We start from the raw sequence: 18,839 nt of genomic DNA on the forward strand, positions 1-18,839 counted from the left end.
AATTTCCATATACATCTACTACAATAACAATAATATAACAGGGAGTGAGAGTTTGCTACTGTTCTGGCCCAATCCCACTGGTTGGGTCCAGACCCCACTTGGCCCCAGTTTGATTAGGAGGCAAGGCTTTCTCTTCACACCAAGTCATCCCCTCAAGGGCTACAATTTCCTGAGTCCCAAACCCCAAAGGTTTACAGTGCACTAAATCAGCAATAAATTATGACTGAGACAGGGAAAGAGACTGGACAGAATCTCCATAGCCCACATAAGTGTCACTTTGACTCAGACATTCAGGGTTGATAGGCCAACAACTGGCTGCTGGGGACAGTGAGTCAGCCCACCCAAGATTCACTGGTGCTTGTCACAAAAGGGTCATTCCATCACCCTACTTCCAAACCAGGCCTGAGGGTTTCCCATTCTTTCTTCTTTCCCCAGTCCTTCCAAGCCATCTGCCTCCTTCCCCACTTCCGTCGTATGTAGTTTATAGAAATAGGAAAGATCATTTGGCAAAATGGTTTACAAGTCTTGCATCTGACACTTTTACAAGCAGCTTCATTCTTTGCATTTTAAGCTCTTGGTTACTGCCTCTGAAGTGGTGACCCAAGCCCACAGATCAGAGTGCTGTGGAAGGGAAAAGCCCTCAGGACATAAGTCAGACATTAGTAAGTCTAGTGAAGGTGAGAAACACACAGATAAAAACCAACTATTAGCAACAAAAATAAGAGTAACCATACTGCACAGATATCAAAACCAAGGATTCCAGAGAACCAAGAAAAATGCTTCCATCCTACCATGTTAGCCAAATCTCTGAGCGCAAAATATTTGGAATGACTCTAGGAACTTAATGTATATAATAAAGATATTACTTTAGAATGGTACGTAGTTCAAAAGGTCTATGATAAAACAGAAATGACTTTGTACCCTGTCTAACAAAGGCTGAAAGCAAATCTACTCATACAATGGATAAATAAACTGATTTTAAAGGTACATGAAAACCTCAGTATATTTTCCTCTCCCTCTTCTCTCCTTCCCATTCCTTCCTAAACAATTCATTCCAAAAGTCCTGGGTGGCAGGAGAACTTGCAGCGGTCCAGAGTGGGGTGTTGTAGCCTTACCAGGGTAAGAGCATTCTCATGAGAGGAAGGGAGGATAGAGAAGATGGAGGAGAGAAGTCCAAGATGGTTTGTTGGAACCCAGCTGCAGTAAGGCAAGATATTCTTAAGAGATGGAGAAGGGTTAGTGGTCCAGCCCAGCATGTGATTTTGGAGCTTGAGTAGGAAAAAGAAGACAATGATGCAGGATATCAGAGCTATTGCTAAATGAAGAGGTGATCCATGGGTACATGTAATGGGCAGCCTAGGACAAGGCATCAGAATCTGAGCAGGGTAAGATCATCTGTGTAGGAAAGTGGCCCACACAGGGGTCTCAAAGCCCAAATTAAGTGAGGAGCATCTGTGTAGGCATGGGTATTGGAGCCCAAGCAGGATGGGGAGGGTGTCCACACAGGAAGTGGAGTGGCAGCAGGGAGGGTAACTGGATACGCAGACAAGGAAGTGGACCTAATACATAAAGTAGTAAAGATAGTGGGAATAATATTTCTCAGCATCAGAGCAGGGAACTACAATTACCGAGAGGGAGAAAACCAGAATAAACTCTAGTGTTGGACCAAAATTGGAGATTATGACTTTGAACTCATGGATTTTAATATTAAAGCTAGATGTTGAAATAAATATAGATATAAATGTGTATGTATATGCACACACACATACACATACACACACATACACACACAATCCCTAGCTCTGTCCAAGGAGAGCTCAGGGAAGCAGTGACATCCCAGGAGCAATGAGCACATCTAGTAGCCAGATCTTGATTCCTAAATACCATTCACCACGAAAGGGAGAAGGGAGGGAAGGGAAAGAGGAGGAGGAGGAGGAGGAGAAGCAGCAGAAGGAGGAGGAGGAGGAGGAAAAGTAGTAGTGGTGGAAGAAGAGGAAGAGGAAAGAGGAGGCATAGAAGTAGAATTAGAAAAAGAAAGACTCTAGGGTTCCTTAGAGAAATGGCTGATTCTGGGACTGGGGCAGAGAAAATGTAAGATGAGCCTTGTGTACCAAAAAGCATGGGAGGGCTCAACAAATGATGGGGACATGGCAAGGGACACAGAGGAACCTTGGAAGGGCTTCTATTGGCACAATTGAGATGATTTGAGCATAATAATGAATGTAATTGATCACAACCCATTAATAAAAGAGCAATCCATGAGTCCACATCCATACCGACAAATGGATGAATGGCTGGATAAACAAAAAAATAAATACATAAATGAAAAGTTTGATAAGGAATAGTAAATTGACATGATCTCAAAGTTTCTCTCCATAAAATACTTATTAATTACAAAGAGAAAGAAGAACTGTACAGTGGGGAAGTCTGATAGATACCACCTTAATCAAGTAACTGAAGTAAAATCATCAGACACAGAACAAACTGAAATTTTGCACCATCTGATGAGTTGCAATGATAAAAATTCAGCATTGCATCTGTGATATTTCTGACAAGGATCCATAATCTGAATGTAGTCAAGACAAAACATCAGACAAATGCAAATTGAGAAACACTCTACAGAATAACTGGCCTGTCATCTCCAAAGGTGTCCAGGTTATGGAAATCCAAGAAAAATGAAGGAACTGCTCCAAAATGAAGAACATTTTTAATAAACATGACCAACAAATGAAAAGAATCTGTCTGGGTGACATCCTTTTGCCATAAAGGACATGAAAATTGGGAAAAAATGGCAAAATATAAGTGGATTGTGAGAAGGAGATAGTAGTGATGTATCAGTATTAATTTCCAGATTTGCATGATTTTGGTAGGTTAATATAGGATACTCCGCAAAATACAAGACATCTTGAAGGTTCTTCAGAATCTTCTGAAAGACTTGCTAAGATACAGATATCTGGACTCTACTCCAGAATTTCTGATTTTGGAGTGGGGCTCAAGAAATTGCATCTCCAGTAAGTTATTAGGAGATGCTGATGGCTTATACTTCAGAGACCCCAACTTGAGAGTCACTGATATAGGAGAATATCCTCATTTATAGAAAAAAAAACTAAAGTATTCAGAGGCAAGGAGACTTACTCTCATTGGATCTGGAAAAGAAACAATTTTTGCAATGTACTTGGAAGTTTTCTTTGATTTTGAAATGTTTTAAAAAATAAACAACCTCACTGATTCCAAAGACACCAAATCAGAATTTAGGGTAACAAGGCAGTGAGGCAGCTGTGACTTGGCAGTGCCCACCCAGTACACCCTTTCTGAAAGAGGAGTGCAAAGTAAGGTAAGTAAGATAGGAAAGCAAACATTTAGAACACTTAGAGAGCCAATTGTTTTCAAGTTCTTAAAAACACACTGACAACTGATACGCAGAACACTCCATTCGAAACACTAAACTAGATGTCCCTTATTAAGATCCTCTTTGAGTTTTCAGCAGCCATTTCCCTCCACATCTCCAAATTTCCCCTTTTCCAGTTTACTGCTGCCTCAAGCTCTAAATTAAAAGATTAAGACATAACATCTAATGAAAGAGTTGATACCCATCCTAAAAATTACTGATGCTGTGTTACAGGGCTGGATAAGAACATAAAATCCAACCACTCTCCAATCCCATACCTTTCCAAAGTTTTGCTGGCTCCTATACCTACCAGTCATGTGACCTTAGTCAATTTCATTTACCTCTCTGTGCCTCCATTTCTGCAGCTGTAAAATGAGGACAATACTACCTATACCTCATAGCAGTATTATGAGGACTGAAAAAATGTAATAGACTTAACAGTAATACTGGCACATAATAAACCCCTGATCAATGTTATATGCTATTGTTGCTTCATTTTAGCAATAGAAAATATTCTTTGGATTTGATAATAGCCATGCCAGAACTCAGTACAATCTTCTTTATATGTGAAGCTAGAAGGCCTCTGGATAGAAATTCAGTAAATCTGCATAGAAACCAAGGTTTTTCCTGGGACAGAAGGTATAAAGATGAGGCTCATTGTTTTTAGGTCATCTTGGTAGTTTTCATGACTCCAGATTAGAGAGACAGTAAATTGTGGTGAGGGTTCCAAAGGTAGAGCATGGGGTTTGAATCCAGTTTCCACCGCTTACTGTTTCACCTTCAGCAAGTTACTTAATCTCTGTGTATTTCAGTTTCCCTCTTTGTAAAGTGGGAGAGATAGTAATAATAGTATCTACCTCATAAGGTTGTTGGCAAAATAAAGCAGACAGTTTATACCAAGCAGTTTTCAGTGTTTGACATATAATAACACTTAGTAAAACTTCTGAACAGGGTATGCTATATGACCAGCTCCAGGCAATGACATATGTGTCACTTCTGTAGAAGACAAAAAATACTTTTTCTCTATCCTCTCCTGTTCAGTAGCTTTGGCCTACAAGTTTAACTGACAAAAGACAGACTAACAGAGAAAAGGTTTATTTTGTACATGCTTCGGAGCTTACAGTAAGGAAGTGAAAACTCGAGTAATTAGGCTTAAGAGCTATATACCATTTCAACAAAGGATGGTATATTGTGGAGAAATGGCAAGACAAAGGAAAAGGGGTTTGGGCTTCTACGGGTAGTAAGTTTTGGGAAGATAAATGTATGCAGGAAGCTAATGGAATATAAGGGTTTTTTAGTAAGGTTGTTATGCAGACTCATCAGTTCTATCTCCAGTGATGAATCATCCAGTGATTAAAAGCCATTTTTTTCTGGTACAGGAGAAGGAAGGGGGGAATGCCTTCACAAAGGGAAATGTATGTCCCACTTTCAAGCAGAAAGGGGGAGGACAGAGCGTTCCTTCTCTATTTGCTGCTTTTCAATTGTCTTCAGCTCAAAATAATCTTATGCCAAAGTAGCCTATTTTGGGGTGGCATATTTTGATCCCCTTCACATCTAAGATGAAACATTTAATTACCAGTGCATTTCCCTCTGACTGATGACCAGCGACTTCTAGATGGTGGCTGCTCAGTCAGCTTGGAGCTCTGAGTATTTACTCTAAAGGCAGAGCCACCTCTGTAACCCAAAAAAGGGCACGCATCATGAGCAAGAACTGAAATCAACCTTTGTTATTTTATACCACTGAAAATTAGGAGATGTTTGTTACCACAGCATAACCTATCCTACCCTGACTGACCAAGAAAAACTATCACTGATTCCACTGCCAAGGGGAGCCCACCTTGAAGGAGGAGGGAATATAGATTACTGACTTTGGCTAGGGCAGGGTTTAGGGGTGCTATCTCTGAGCACAGTGTGTGACTAAGACGGAAAATCTGCCTTTTACTCAACAAACATTGTGACTGCTGTCTATTGCTGGATAACAAATTATCCCAATATTTAGCAGCCCTTGAGCACAGACCACCACCCTATACTGTGAGTAATCAAATTTAGATCTCCCACCTCTCCCTGCTCCTGTGTCCTTCTTCTCCTCCATTGAATTTTTTCTCTCCAGCACATGGGGAGGACACAAAATGTCAGGTGTAAGTCAAGTTGCTGTGAAAGTAAAGGAAAAAAAAAAAGCTTACTGTGTCTCAACACTTAGACAAACACATGGATAAAAGACCACTGTGAACCACAGGTACCTGCAAAGGCACAGGAAGAGAGCATGAGCCAGGACACTGTATTTATAACATTGTGTCTGTCTGTCTCCTGCCTTACCTTGAAATGGGGGCTTTAACTTATTTTCTTAACCTTGCCTGGGGAACAGTCAGCTGATTCTCAGCCTCCCTTTCCCATCCTGTTCCATCTCTCTGCAAATGATACCTCTTCGTCTCCAGGGAAGTCGTGCCTGCTCCCTTGGTTAGCGGGGTGAACTAGCACATAAAAGTGGTGTGCTCCATGGGCTACCTTTTTCTCTCATATGACCATCTGCCCACTAATGTTTCAATTACTTTTTTCACACTATTTCCCAAAGATGTTTCAACATAGTCTTAACCATCAAGCCAGCACATGACCTTCAAAACAATTACAAGAAAGAGGCCACTAGAGAATGCACTGTCTATCCCCTCCCACCTCCCCTTTAGCTACATCTGGGCCCCAACATTGTCCCAGCAAATCCTTACATATAAATGGGCAAATCTAACAAGAGCCTTGAGTTAATATCCCAGAATTCAGGAACCAGAAAGAGTTGTTGAATACCAGAAACTGTCGTTCAAGAAGCCGCAGCAGGTGATTTAATATTAACAAGGCAGACACCCCTCCTTCCAAAGAAAAAAGATAGCTATTTAGTGGTCCCTCCTCTCCTCAATCCCATGCACAAATAACTGCATCAGGAAAAACAGACCAGGAACTGCTGGCATATTCTGCTCCCAGATAGCTTGCCACCTCCACAGGCAATGTTGCCAATCAGGTTATGAAAGAATGAAGATGAGAGACTTCTTCCCTGGAGACGAAGAGGTATCATTTGCAGAGAGATGGAACAGGATGGGAAAGGGAGGCTGAGAATCAGCTGACTGTTCCCCAGGCAAGGTTAAGAAAATAAGTTAAAGCCCCCATTTCAAGGTAAGGCAGGAGACAGACAGACACAATGTTATAAATACAGTGTCCCTTTGGGGTACCACGGCATGGATCATGACAAGCCAAGAGCTAAGTGGGACACATGGTGAGTTCCCATGGCTGTCAGGCCTGATGGATTGACAGGCAAATATGAAATGGATGCCTCGCAGCCAGGCCCTGAAATCTCATTAAAACACACATCAAAGATCACATGACAGGGGCGCTAAGTGGAAAAACAGCAACAGCCAGCCTGGACAGTAAGAAAGGAGGACAGGAGGGAGCTAGCATCAGCCAGGAACTGTTCCCGGCCACCTGCTGGCCTTCAACAACTCAGCGGTTCCTCCAGGGGTCATGGGGCCTCAAAAGCATCCTGATTCCCAGCCGTGGGAGAGGTGATAATGTCATAGTACAAGAACCATCTCACCATGCACCAGATACTGGATACTGTGCTAGGTGCTCTGCATTTATTCTCTCCTTTCATTATCCCGGGGTGGAATTAGGCAAAGATCATCCATCCCACTTCACAGATGCAGAAGCAGGAAGTCAGAAGGGTTTAGTCACTAGTCCAAGATCACATAGGCAGTAAAGCTGGGAAACCAGATATTTCCATCTCCGGAGATTATGTGTTTATCCCTGATGCAGCTGCCTCAGCTCTCATATCACAAGCTGCCTGGGCCCTCCCCACTACCACCCTTCATGGCAGCTGGGCACACATGCTGCCACCCTCTTCCCTCCTATTTATCACTGATTAACAGTCATGGGTCCTACTGGCCTGGCCTCTGCCACACAACACTGCTGAGGTGGTGCCTGCAAGCAGCTGCTGTCAACCTAGCCAAGGGCTGCATGAGCAAGCCAAGGGGACACCCTTGGTTACAGTGCCTCAAGTAGAGTGATGGCCAGCACGAGGTCCTCAGTGAGAAAAGGACACTTCTCACCCCCTTTGTCATATGTATCTCCTTTCTCCATTCCTACAACTAGCTGCCTAGCTCAGGCACTCCTCATTTTCCTTGAACCACAGCATGGCCATAGGAGTCTGAGCATATGTCTAAGCATGCGTCTCTCTAGCTCGGAGTCCTTCAGGGGCTCCCCACTGCCCCCAGGACCAAGAGAACTGTCCTCAGCAAGAACCTCTCCCTAAGGCCCTTGTCCACCTTGGCCGCCTGGAGAAGGCCCTCTCAGCTTACAAGTTTCTGCTCAAAGATGTAGGCAGGCATACACCAAAACTATCCATGTTGATGACTTCTGAAGTTGAGGTTAAAAGGATAAGAGAGAAATTGTCAACTCTGTTTTATTCAGTTCTGTACCATTTACTTTCCGTGAATAATTTCATGATAAGTCATGATAAAGTCAAAAAGGAATAAACATGTAAAGGTGAGGGAAATGATGTCTAATCCCATGTACCTCCTCTGTCCAGTTGTGTGGATGAGATCCAGCATCCAGAGTTCTTTTCTGCACTTTCACCGGCCCAGTTAGACTTCATGTTCATACTCCTTGGAGACAGGCACTTTCTTTTACATCATTGAATCTATAGGGTGAATGGCACATATTAATAGTGTTTATTGAAAAAAATGAGTTAACAATGGAATGAATCAATATGAGTGAACAAAGTCTCCTAAGAAATGTTGTTCTCCCTGTGGCCAAGTTCTCACCCATGATGGTTGTGCATCTGTCCAAGGGGCTAAACAAGTCCTTGGTAGAAATTTAATAACTTAAATAAGACTGATTAGATCAGTGCTACTCAAGATGTGATTTGTGAAATTTTGCAGGACACACAACTCATTTCTTCAATAAATATACAGCACAGGTTTTTAATAAAAAGACCTCAGACTTAAGAAATGAAACAACCAAAACAGTGCGTGAATCTTAGATCTTAATGAACCAACTCTAAAGAAACATTTTTGAGACAGTTATGGAAAACTGAACAATGGTATAGTACTAGAGGATGCTAAAGATTAACACTCATTTTGTTAAATGTAATAATGGATTGTGGTTATTTTAAAAAAAGAAAGTCCAAATAATGTCTAAAAAAATGCTTTAAAATACTCCAGCCTAAAAATCAAAATCATACAGGGATAAGCAGATAAAACAACATTAGGAAAGTGTGTTGCTAATTGTTGGAGCTAAATGAACATTTATGAGGGTTCTTTAATCTGCTCTTCTTTATATATTTTCAAAGATTTCCATAGTAAAAAGGTTTTAAAAATCAATTTAAATATGCTCTTAATTTTTTTAAAAATGTAGCCCATGAACTTCCTGCATCAGAATTACCCTCTGACCTGCTGGGAGGAGGGCAGTAGTGGCCTGGAATCTGCTCTTCAACCAGCAGCCCCACCCAACCCCAAGCTCCAATACAGCCATGGTTCTAAGAAGAGGTTTCCACTGCGAATGACCACACATCTGATTTGCCAGAAACAGGCTTGATTTACATCCAGTGTCCCTGTAATTACTGATAGGTGTACCTCTTCACTCTCAAGAGCATCCCCATTTGGACAGTGAAGTACACAGTCATCCACACTCCTCACATGCTGCTCCCCCACCCCCACATATGCTGAACCCCCACTTGTCTGCCAAGGCCCAGCCAGCTCAAGCAGGCCTTCTCTGATGACTCCAGGTGAGACAATTCCTCCATCTTTTAAACCATGGACCTGTGGCCACAGAGAGTATATAATGCTGTCCTCAACTGTACCCCCGTGGATGGCTGTGATGTTGTAACATATCAAGGAATAGTATATTTGGTCTCTGTCCCTAGATCCTAGCACAGAGTTCCTGAAACCCTTGGCATTTCCTGAGTGGTAGTGTGAGAGGAGTGCCTTCTGTCTGTCACATCAGCCCCATTCCATCATCTCTGAATGTATGAAAATGAGGTGACTCCTGGAGGATGCAGGCTGCAACCAACTTCATGATTATAGAGGATTGGAACTTTCAGCCCCACCCTTGACCTCTAAGAATAGAGAAGGGCTAGGTATTGAGCCAATGATTAGTGTTTTAATCAATCATGCCTATATAATGAGACCTCCAGTGGAAACTCTAAACCAGAAGCTTGGAGGGCTTCTGGGTTGGTGAACACATCAAGGTGTTGGAAGGGGACATGCCCAGAATGGTCAGACTCCTTCCATATACTTTGCCCTATGCATCTCTTCCATCTGGTGGTTCCTGAGTTGTATCCTTTGTAATAAACTGGAAATTGTAAGTAAAGTGTTACCCCGAGTTCTGTGAGCCATTATAGCAAATTATCAAACCTGAGGAGTGGGTCATGGGAACTCTCAACTTACAGCTGGTCAGTCAGAAGTGGGGAGGGGGGGCAGGGGACTGTTTTTGTGATTGGCATCTGAAGTGGGGGCAGTCTTATTTATGGGACTGAGCCCCTAACCTGTGGGGTCTATTCTAGCTCCCTGTAGTGTAGAACTTAATTATAAGAAAGCCACTTGGCATCCAGAGAGCTGTAAATTGGTAGGTTTAGGAAAACCTCCCGCACATTTGGTGTCAAATTAATGTAAGTAGAAAAAAATCTTTTACTTTGAATGGCCTTCCTTAGTTTCTGTGTCACTAGCTTAGGAAACCCTTAAAGGCACGAACTATGTCATATTTACTTCCTTTTCTCCAATGCTGGCACAAAACAGATGTTTGATAAGTATTTGGTCAATGAATGAATAAACAAATGAATTAATAAATAAACCACAAGTATCATGCTGAGTACTTCATATACATATCTGTGCTTACCTAAATTCTGACATGTCAGCATGATGAAATGTTAGGTAGCCTTAACTTAAGATCACTGATGTCAAATCTGGGTTAAACATGAGGAAAACACGGTATGTGGGGAAAAAGATAATTCCAGAAAGTAAGTGTATACTAAATATAATTTTAAAAACATATATGTATACTATGTTTATGAGAACAAAAACCAAAAGGTAATATGAAAAAAAATACTGGGATTCAAGGTGACTGATTTGTATTTCCATTTTTCAAATAATTTTTTTTTAAATAAGGAAGAACGACAAAGAGGGAAAAATAGAGACTGGAGACTATATGGACAGTAACCTGCATGACAGCAACTCCAGCGTCACAGGGCCCCGCCTAAGGCTCCCACCAACCCCAACAGGGAAGAAAAAGCCTGCAGGGCTGCCCCTGGCACTGGGGGGCAGTGGAGAGAGGTGGACACACATCATTTTTCCACATAACCCATAGGCTTCCCCTGGTCAGGTCTAGCAAGACCTCCAACCCCTAAGACAGGGAGTCTTAAAGAAGTTGCTTGCTCTGAATGCTGCAGAGGCCTGTGTGTATGGAGGTATTTAAAAGACCAAAGAGCTTAAAGAGTTACTTTGGTTTGCCTGTCCTGAGAGCACTGGGGCCCTCCAATCATCCTGCAGAGCCTGCTCAAGTACTAGCAGGTATCAATCTAATATATGGTGCAACAAGCACCATTATTTTCTTCTCAACCTATTTTACCTGCCACGTTTCCCAGAGGCAGATTGGAAAATATGTGGTAATTATATATTGATAGAAGCTGGGAGCTGGTTATATACAGACCCATTGTACCTGGCTTCCTTATTAACCAGCTGAAATGTGCTCCATGGGATCCTTCTTTGCTCTTTAAGGAATCTCCAGAGCTGAGCTATTATTTCACTGCTTATGATTTTCTTCTTGCTCGTAAAAATTGTCCAGCTCTATGAGAACTTCACAGGTACAAAGCCAAGATGGTGCTTTGAGGCACAACCCTGGTATCATCCTCCTTGGCAAGGTGCCCAGCCAAAGCCAGCGAGGTCCGTACAAAGACACGCAACACTTTGCTGGGCTAGCTGCCCACTCGTCTGCACCTTCTAATTAAGGAAGAGTTAGCATGAAAAATATTTATTAGGAAATGGATGTTGGACCATATCTGTGGGCCTTCAGAAGAAATAAATTTGTTTAAGGAACATAGCAATCTATGGATGTAATGGTGGGCTTTCCTCTCTAACACTAATACTAGTCCCCAGTGAAGAAGTCACAGGAAAACGGGAATGGCAACCTCTGGGACCTTTATGGGTCTTGGTTGATTTGTCCAGAATGTTTAAGCAGAAGGAAAGAGAGGAGGCTTGTGTCAAAGCCATTTGGTGAAGAGCAAGGTGGAAAGCCAGTGGTGATCTGAGAGCACTTTGGGACTACGGCCCAGGTGATGTAATGGATGATCATTGCACGTGACCTACATGGATCTTAGGTCTAAAGGAAATGTGAGGAAGCCCCATAATCCACACACTGAGGGTGCAGCCAGACAGTCCCCAGTGGCCCCACCACTCAGCATGCATTCAACTCAGCATTCCCTGCATGCATGACGGCACCCAGTTCCAGCTGGAGCCCCACTGTCTCTGCCTGCCCGGACCTCAGCCTTCCCCGTGGGAAGGGAGCATGTGGCAGGCCGCTGAATAAGAGTCATGGAACCTGGGTTCTTCTGCCAGCTCTGCCCCTCAACTAGGAGGCTGGCCTCCTGCAGGACTGGCCTCTCTGGGCCCTTTTCAATCAGAACATAAAAGGAGGGGGAACAGTGGGAGATCACTTATATCCCATCCAGCTGTGGCAACTGACCACATATATGGAAAAAAAAAAATAGCTGCTTTTTCCTTAGCCTGGTCTTGTCTGTCTGTGAAGCTCTTTTGCCAAAAGATATCCAGAGGCAGCCAAGCTGAAGGCCTATGCTGGAGAAGCGGCTCCCACCAGGCAGACCTGAGAAGGCCACAAGGAAGCAGCACCCACAGTGAAGAGGGACTCTGCGGACTGAAATTTCAAGTCCAGAAATAATCACCATATAACTTACTAAATACAACCTTTTCCACCACCACTCCTTGCCAAAAAAAAAAAAAAAAAAAAAAGCCCAGCCAGTGTAACTGCAGCAACAAAGTAATTGGAGAGGCACACTCCCTCTAAAATGAAACCACCAATACTATAACTTCCAGTTAAATTTAATTACTGCCTAATTTCTTTTACAATAGATGACCTAGTTTTTAGACAATATTCTCAGAAAAGAGATTACTTGTGGGTGTGAAACTCTGCCCTATCTCAGAGAAGCAGAGAGACCATTCACTGGACTCACCTAATCCATCCAGATATAACTGTGTGCAAGGCGAATGGGTAGGACACAGCCCACTGAAGAACCCAGCTCTGCTCTTACGCAAAGGCATAAGCAATAAGCAGTCTAACGTTTATGCCCCTAACAAAAAGCAGTCCCACAGAGACCCTGGAGCCCTTTATCAGACTTGCTGACCAGCTTCCTGAGTGCCAGCAACCTTGGACATTTCAGTGAAGAGCCAGCCTATGTCTCTGCCCATCGCTACCTGCGTGTGTAGACATGGCCCATAAGCCCAAGTCTCCAGGTCCTGGACAAGGACAGGGCATTGGCACAGAGCAGCCCCATACTTTCAGGGCTGCCCAGACTCTCATTTCTTAGAAAGCCCCCAATCTGGCATAAAAGCAGGGAGTACGGGTTCCTGGATGCTCTGACTCTGCCCTCACTTCTCCCCAAAGTTGTCCCATGCTGAAGTGAGTACAAAAGACGGTGACACGTGAATGACAATGAATGGTGACATGAGCAAGGAATGGTTGAGAGAAGGGTGTCAGGAGTACCCCAACCCCAGGCAGCCAGAACATCCCCAAGGACAAGGTCAAATACCTCTTCATTCACTATTTCCCATAATTAAAAGTGGGGTGAGGAAGAATAAACATCCTGTCCTGGAGGAGCTTAGAGACTAGGGAGAAAATAAATACGTAAACAGACAATTCCAAAAGAGTGTAAGTAATGCTATAACAGGAATGTACAGGGCTACGGGTGGAAAAGGCAGTAGGAGAGGAGTCAGAGAAGGGGAGTCAGGATAGCTTCCCAGAGCTCAAGATCTAAAATACAAGGAGGAAATGAGAGGTTTACAGGGTATGGGGTGGGGTGGAGAGACTGGACACCTCAGGTAAAGATGTTAACAAGTACAAAGGTCTGCAGGCAGAGGGAAAAGGTGGCTCAGGAAAAGCAAGGGGTTCCATGGAGTAGGAGAGATGAGATGAGAAACCATAGATAAGGCTGCTGTTAACGCCAGGAGGTGAGCGCCGACTGCAGCATTTGCACCCAATCCAGTGACCTTGGAGTGACAATGAAAGGTTCTCAGTAGGCAGGTGACAATTCCAGGTTTGTGTTAAAAAACAACTGCACTGAAATGACATGGTGCCCAGGAATTACAAAATAAAAATTTGCTGTTCAAGCAAAATGTAAAAACAAAAAGAGAGATTGATGAAAATGGTGAACTGTTAATAACAGTAGAAGGCAGGTGATGGGCACATGGGGGTTCATTATACTACTCTAATTTCATTAAGGTTTGGTATTTTCCATAGTAGAAATATTTTCTAAAGCTAACATGAATTATTTTTTTAAATCAGAAGCATGTTTATTTAATTCTTGCAATTTTTAAAAAATGTTATATATCCTAAGTCATTAGCCAAAAATAAATGAGAGCATGTTTATGTATCTTTTCTACATTTTGAAAACATCACTGTAATGCAGGGTGGAAAGTAAATCAGAGAGAAGAGAAGAAACAGGAGGCCATTAGGAGGTTGTACAGGGACCCAGGTGAGAGATGGGGGCAGCCTGTACTGACGCAGTGGCAGAGGGGATGAAGGGGTGGACTTTCAATGTTCAGGAGGTAAAATGGCCAGGACCTGGCAATTGGCTCAACACAAATGAATCATGAATTCAATCATTCCCTCTGTAAAGACTTAGGGCCACCCACTCTGCCTGTGGCATGGCAGGGACTGTACGGGGATGACCAAGCAGTTGTGACGTGAGGCCAGACATTGGAACCACTATCTATGACAGTAATAAGGTGGAACAAGCTAAAACGACAAAAACAGTTTTGAAAAAGTAAAAGCCATAAGTAAACATGAGCTTAAAATATGCTGGAAAGAATACCAACAAAATCGTGCTGGAAAATAAATTTGAAGAGTTGAACAGTGTGTACTTTAAGTGTAAGAACTATAAAAGATGGCCAAGGTAAACTAAACAGCAAGATTATATCATAAAAAAAACAGATAATACAATAAAAAACTGCAAATAAAAAGGCAAAAGTAAATAAGATCAGTTAATGGAACATATTAAAAAATTAAATAGTGAAATAAAAATTATTTAGGATGCATATATTATGCTAAAAGCACAATCTAACCAAAGGGTGAAAGGAGAACTACAGGCTGCAATATGGATGCTGACACACACGGGACCTGGCCAGGCCTCCTGGTCAACCTCACTTTCCACTGCCACTGTCAAGCACTCTCAGCACAGTCATAACAAGGACTTGCCATTGCCCTGGACCTGCCATGTTTTCTTTAAAGGACACGGCTAGGGTGAGGATTTCACAGAAAGATCCATAGAAAAGCATCAGAAAAATTCCCTTTAGATATCTGTCCTCTTCAAAGCTTCCCACTAACTAGTTTGGCAACTACCAGTTGCCAAAAATCCCTCCTCCCACCAGCCTCCCTGCTAGATCATTGGTTCCCATGCACACCAGCCTTCTCTGCTCCAGCGCCCTGGTTTCTGATGCGAGACCCTCCTTGCCACACCCATCCCCTGGGAAAGCGAAGCTCTTCTTGAGCTTCTGAGCACTCATCTGGCCAGAAAGCACCTTCTAGACCTGAGTGAATGGAATTCTCCACCTAATTACACGCACCCACCTGCCAGGCTTCCCCAAGACTGGGTAATTGGAAGAACAAGTACCACAGCCCTTCCTAAAGTGTCCTGGGAGCCGTGAGCCTGACACATAGTTGGAACTCAATACCTGTTGAAGGTAAAGAAATGAAAGGCATGATCAGCAGCCTTCAAGCTGAGATGGACAGGGGTCAATTATTCAACAAGGATGAATTTCACAGAGGAGGGTCCCAGCCCTGTGGTGGTTTCTTAGGGCTTATCTCTCATGAGAGGACCCTAGGGCTCTTGTATATCATGTGAGCATTGTCAGCTCTTCCTAAAGGCACATAAGGTAACAGCAGAGATGTTCTCACACAGCATCCATAGCAACAATGCCAGGAAAGTGGTGCTGCTGCACAACCACAGGGAGAGATGGCTTGCAGGCAAGTGAGTGAGGGCTTAATGGAGGAGGGGGCTGTAAGCCAAGGCTCAGAAGACAGCTGGGCTGCATGGATGGAGGGAGAAAAGGGGAGGATTCCTGGAGAGGGAAAGCAATATGAGCTAACAGAGACAATTTCAGCCCTCCACCACAAAGGCTGTGCTTCCCCCAAGTCGCTGGCACAAGGATAGCCACAGAAGCCCATAGGCAGCATTTCTGTCCTGCATGGAGCAAGTTCCCCAAACTCAATAGTGGGGACTTTACAAGAGTTGCCATTAGGCAGGGCCACTGATCTTGTAACCAGATCATATCTTTCTTCATGATGCAGAGACCCGCTACTGGGCCTTCAGCACACCCTCCAGCACAGAGCTACCAGGGCAGCCACTGGATTTGCATTTTGGACAGCTCTAAGTAGGAGAAGCCATCACACACTATTCTCTGAAAGAACATAGCAATTCCAGCTGCCTCTTCCATAAGGCACTCCCCGTGAGTTTAAATAGACAGTGACAGTTTGCAGCATTATATTCCTTAGCAAGGATTTGCCTAACCTCTTTGTACCAGCCAGCTTTCAGCTCTCACAGACATTGGGATTATGCAAATCACTACACATACTTTTACTACCAGAACAATTGCTAGCTTTTTATTTTTTCAGTTCCAGGGAGAGTGGGAACTTTCTTTGTCTTGATTTTAGAGAAGCCTTGAGGGGAAGTTCACCACTGCACAGTTTTGCATTCATCTGGAAGATGCTAGGCTGGAATTCTCCCCATCTACATCAACCAAGAGGCTGGTACCACAGACAGTGGTGTTGAACAGCCATATATAGAGTGAGTGAGTGTAAAACAGCCCTGCAATAGACTGAATGTTTGTGCGCCCCCAAACTCATATTTTGAAATCCTGACACACATGTTGTTAGGCAGTGGGGCCTTTGGGAAGCACTTAAGTCATGAGGGCAGAGCCCTCAGAAATGGGCTTAGTACCTTATACAAGAGACCCCAGGGAGTAACCTTGTCCTTTCTACCATGTGAGAACACAGAGAGAAGACAACCATCTATAAACCAGAATGCGGGTTCTCACCAGACACCACGTCTGCTGGCGACCTGACTGTGGGCCTTTCTGTCCTTCATGCTTCTGAGGTACAGATTTGTGTTGTTCATATGGCACCCAGTCTGTGGTATTCTATGCCAGCAGCTCAAATGGGCTAAGACGAGCCTCCAGCACAGAATTTATAGGAAATGGTTAGGAACCAGTTTCATAACTCCTGAACCCCTCACCCAGAGGCCTTTAATTTCTTTGGGATTATAAAATTCTGGAAGTGTGGAGGAAGGGATAATTTGTGAAGCAATTACTTTGAAGAGAATTATTCAGATCCTAGGAGTCCCACCCTATGCAGACAGAAAAAGGACATACCACTGCTCTAGCAAGAGGTCAGCCACAGTGAGGGTCCAACTTCGAGAGGCATATAACCTCATGTTAATTACATTCAGAGATTTGATTACTGTTGGGGCCTGGATAACCTAGTTTCTGAAATGTGTTTGCAACTAACATAACCATCAGCCTGTCTGCTGCCTAAGAGTGATCAGAAAAGCCATGGACCTACCAAAGTTTCCATCACAGGCAAGGGAAATTCATCCCCCATCCCCACCCAATAAAATTTAAAGGGGCAATAAGGGACAAAAATAAAACTACATTTTATTACATACCAATGTTAGGTTTGTTGAACATGGAATAAAAGCCATGTTTCATTGTTGCTATCAACATAGTCCCAAAGTAATTCTTCAAACCATTTTTAGGTTAAATGACTTTAAGCCGTAAATGTCATGTCTAGAAGTAATCCTAAGAAAGTAATCCTACCTCTACATGAATATTGAATACTAATTGCATCATTGTTTCTGTGGTAGACATTTAAGTTCAATCTAGCCAACACCAGTTTCAGGCCTCTCTCTCTTGCCTGCTGTTCAATAAATGTATCAAAGCTAAATGTTCATTTCACAGCTTCATGTGCCATGAGGAGTGGTCATGTGACACAGCTCTAGCCAATGAAACATAGCCAAATATCTGCCCGTGCTGCCTTTCACCTTCTACCTTCTTCCTGCAGTCGATGCAGCTGAAATGGCCAGAACAACAGCCACCATTGTCAGCTCTTAAGCAAATGGCCAAGGGAACTGCAGAGAATCCAGCGCTGGCATGAGCCACTGAACCTGCCAACTATCCCCCCTCTACAATCTCTTGCCAGAGCAAATATCTATGTGTTTAAAACACTATTGTTGGATTTTCTGTCACTTACATTTTAATGCAACCCTAACCTGTAGAACATGTGCATACAGACATGTTTCACGGTCCTCAAAGAGCTCCGTGTTCTTTGTTCTGTGGCTGGTTCAGCATACACCTACTAGAATAACCACTTCTATGAAGTTAGAATCCAGAAGAGAACAGCTATAATCTTTCTAATATGAATTGAGCATGAAGTGATAAGGGCCAGGTTTATTAGAGAAAAAAAAGACAGATATTTATTATATGTTGGGTAAAATGTAAGGCCTAGAGATTAACAGGCATCATGGAAGAAAATCACGGATGGCTGAGTCTTTGGGCCTCAGATACCTAATAGCGAGGGACAGAACCAGGGAAGTTTAGTTTTGGGGTTGGCAGAACACATGATCTCAGTTTTGGTCATGCTCAGCTTTAGATCTCGCCTGGGACCTCCAGGGGAGAAATCCAACAGGCTGATGACTACCACCCTTATTGAACACCTAACACACATGCAAAATCACATGCAAATATATGCTAATCACTAGTCTATCTACAGAGACAAATTAAGATCTGGTTCCTGCTGTTCTCAGTAGCTTGCAGTCTAGAGAGAGGAAGGATGTATGCACCGACTATGCAGCAGACCCTTAAAAGGAACTACCACTCACAATAAAGAACAGCTAATTCTGACCACATATCAAAGACTTCACAAAGATGGTGGAGTCTGAACTGAGGCTTATAGGACAAAAATATATGTCAAGAGACAAAGAAGGCAGGGAAGAGATTTAGAGGTAGAAGAGACAAAATGAGCCAAGCCACAGAGATGTGAAAGGTACAACATATGCTCCAGCTGAGGAGAGCACAGGGTCTGTGGACATGTGTGATGGCGATGAGGAAGGGGCCTGCAGGAGGATGTTGGAACCGACGGCCAAGGAATCCAAACTATGGGCAGCGAAGAGCCACTGACAAGATAAGATTCAAAA

At 43.3% G+C, this 18,839-nt stretch overlaps 1 long non-coding RNA gene across 1 annotated transcript in view; it reads right to left on the minus strand.

The window, feature by feature from the left end:
- LOC118912981 (uncharacterized) overlaps positions 1-18,839 on the minus strand; it is a 75,184-nt gene that overhangs the window by 44,532 nt on the left and 11,813 nt on the right. Inside the window, exons 2-4 of the long non-coding RNA XR_005025026.2 lie at positions 7,943-8,066; positions 5,447-5,539; positions 3,699-3,753 (exon numbers count right to left, since the gene is read on the minus strand). This is a non-coding gene — a long non-coding RNA (uncharacterized LOC118912981). The remainder of the gene's footprint in view (positions 1-3,698; positions 3,754-5,446; positions 5,540-7,942; positions 8,067-18,839) is intronic.

The sequence above is a fragment of the Manis pentadactyla genome, chromosome 8, assembly GCF_030020395.1.
Source record: "Manis pentadactyla isolate mManPen7 chromosome 8, mManPen7.hap1, whole genome shotgun sequence".
Classification (NCBI taxonomy): Eukaryota; Metazoa; Chordata; class Mammalia; order Pholidota; family Manidae; genus Manis; species Manis pentadactyla.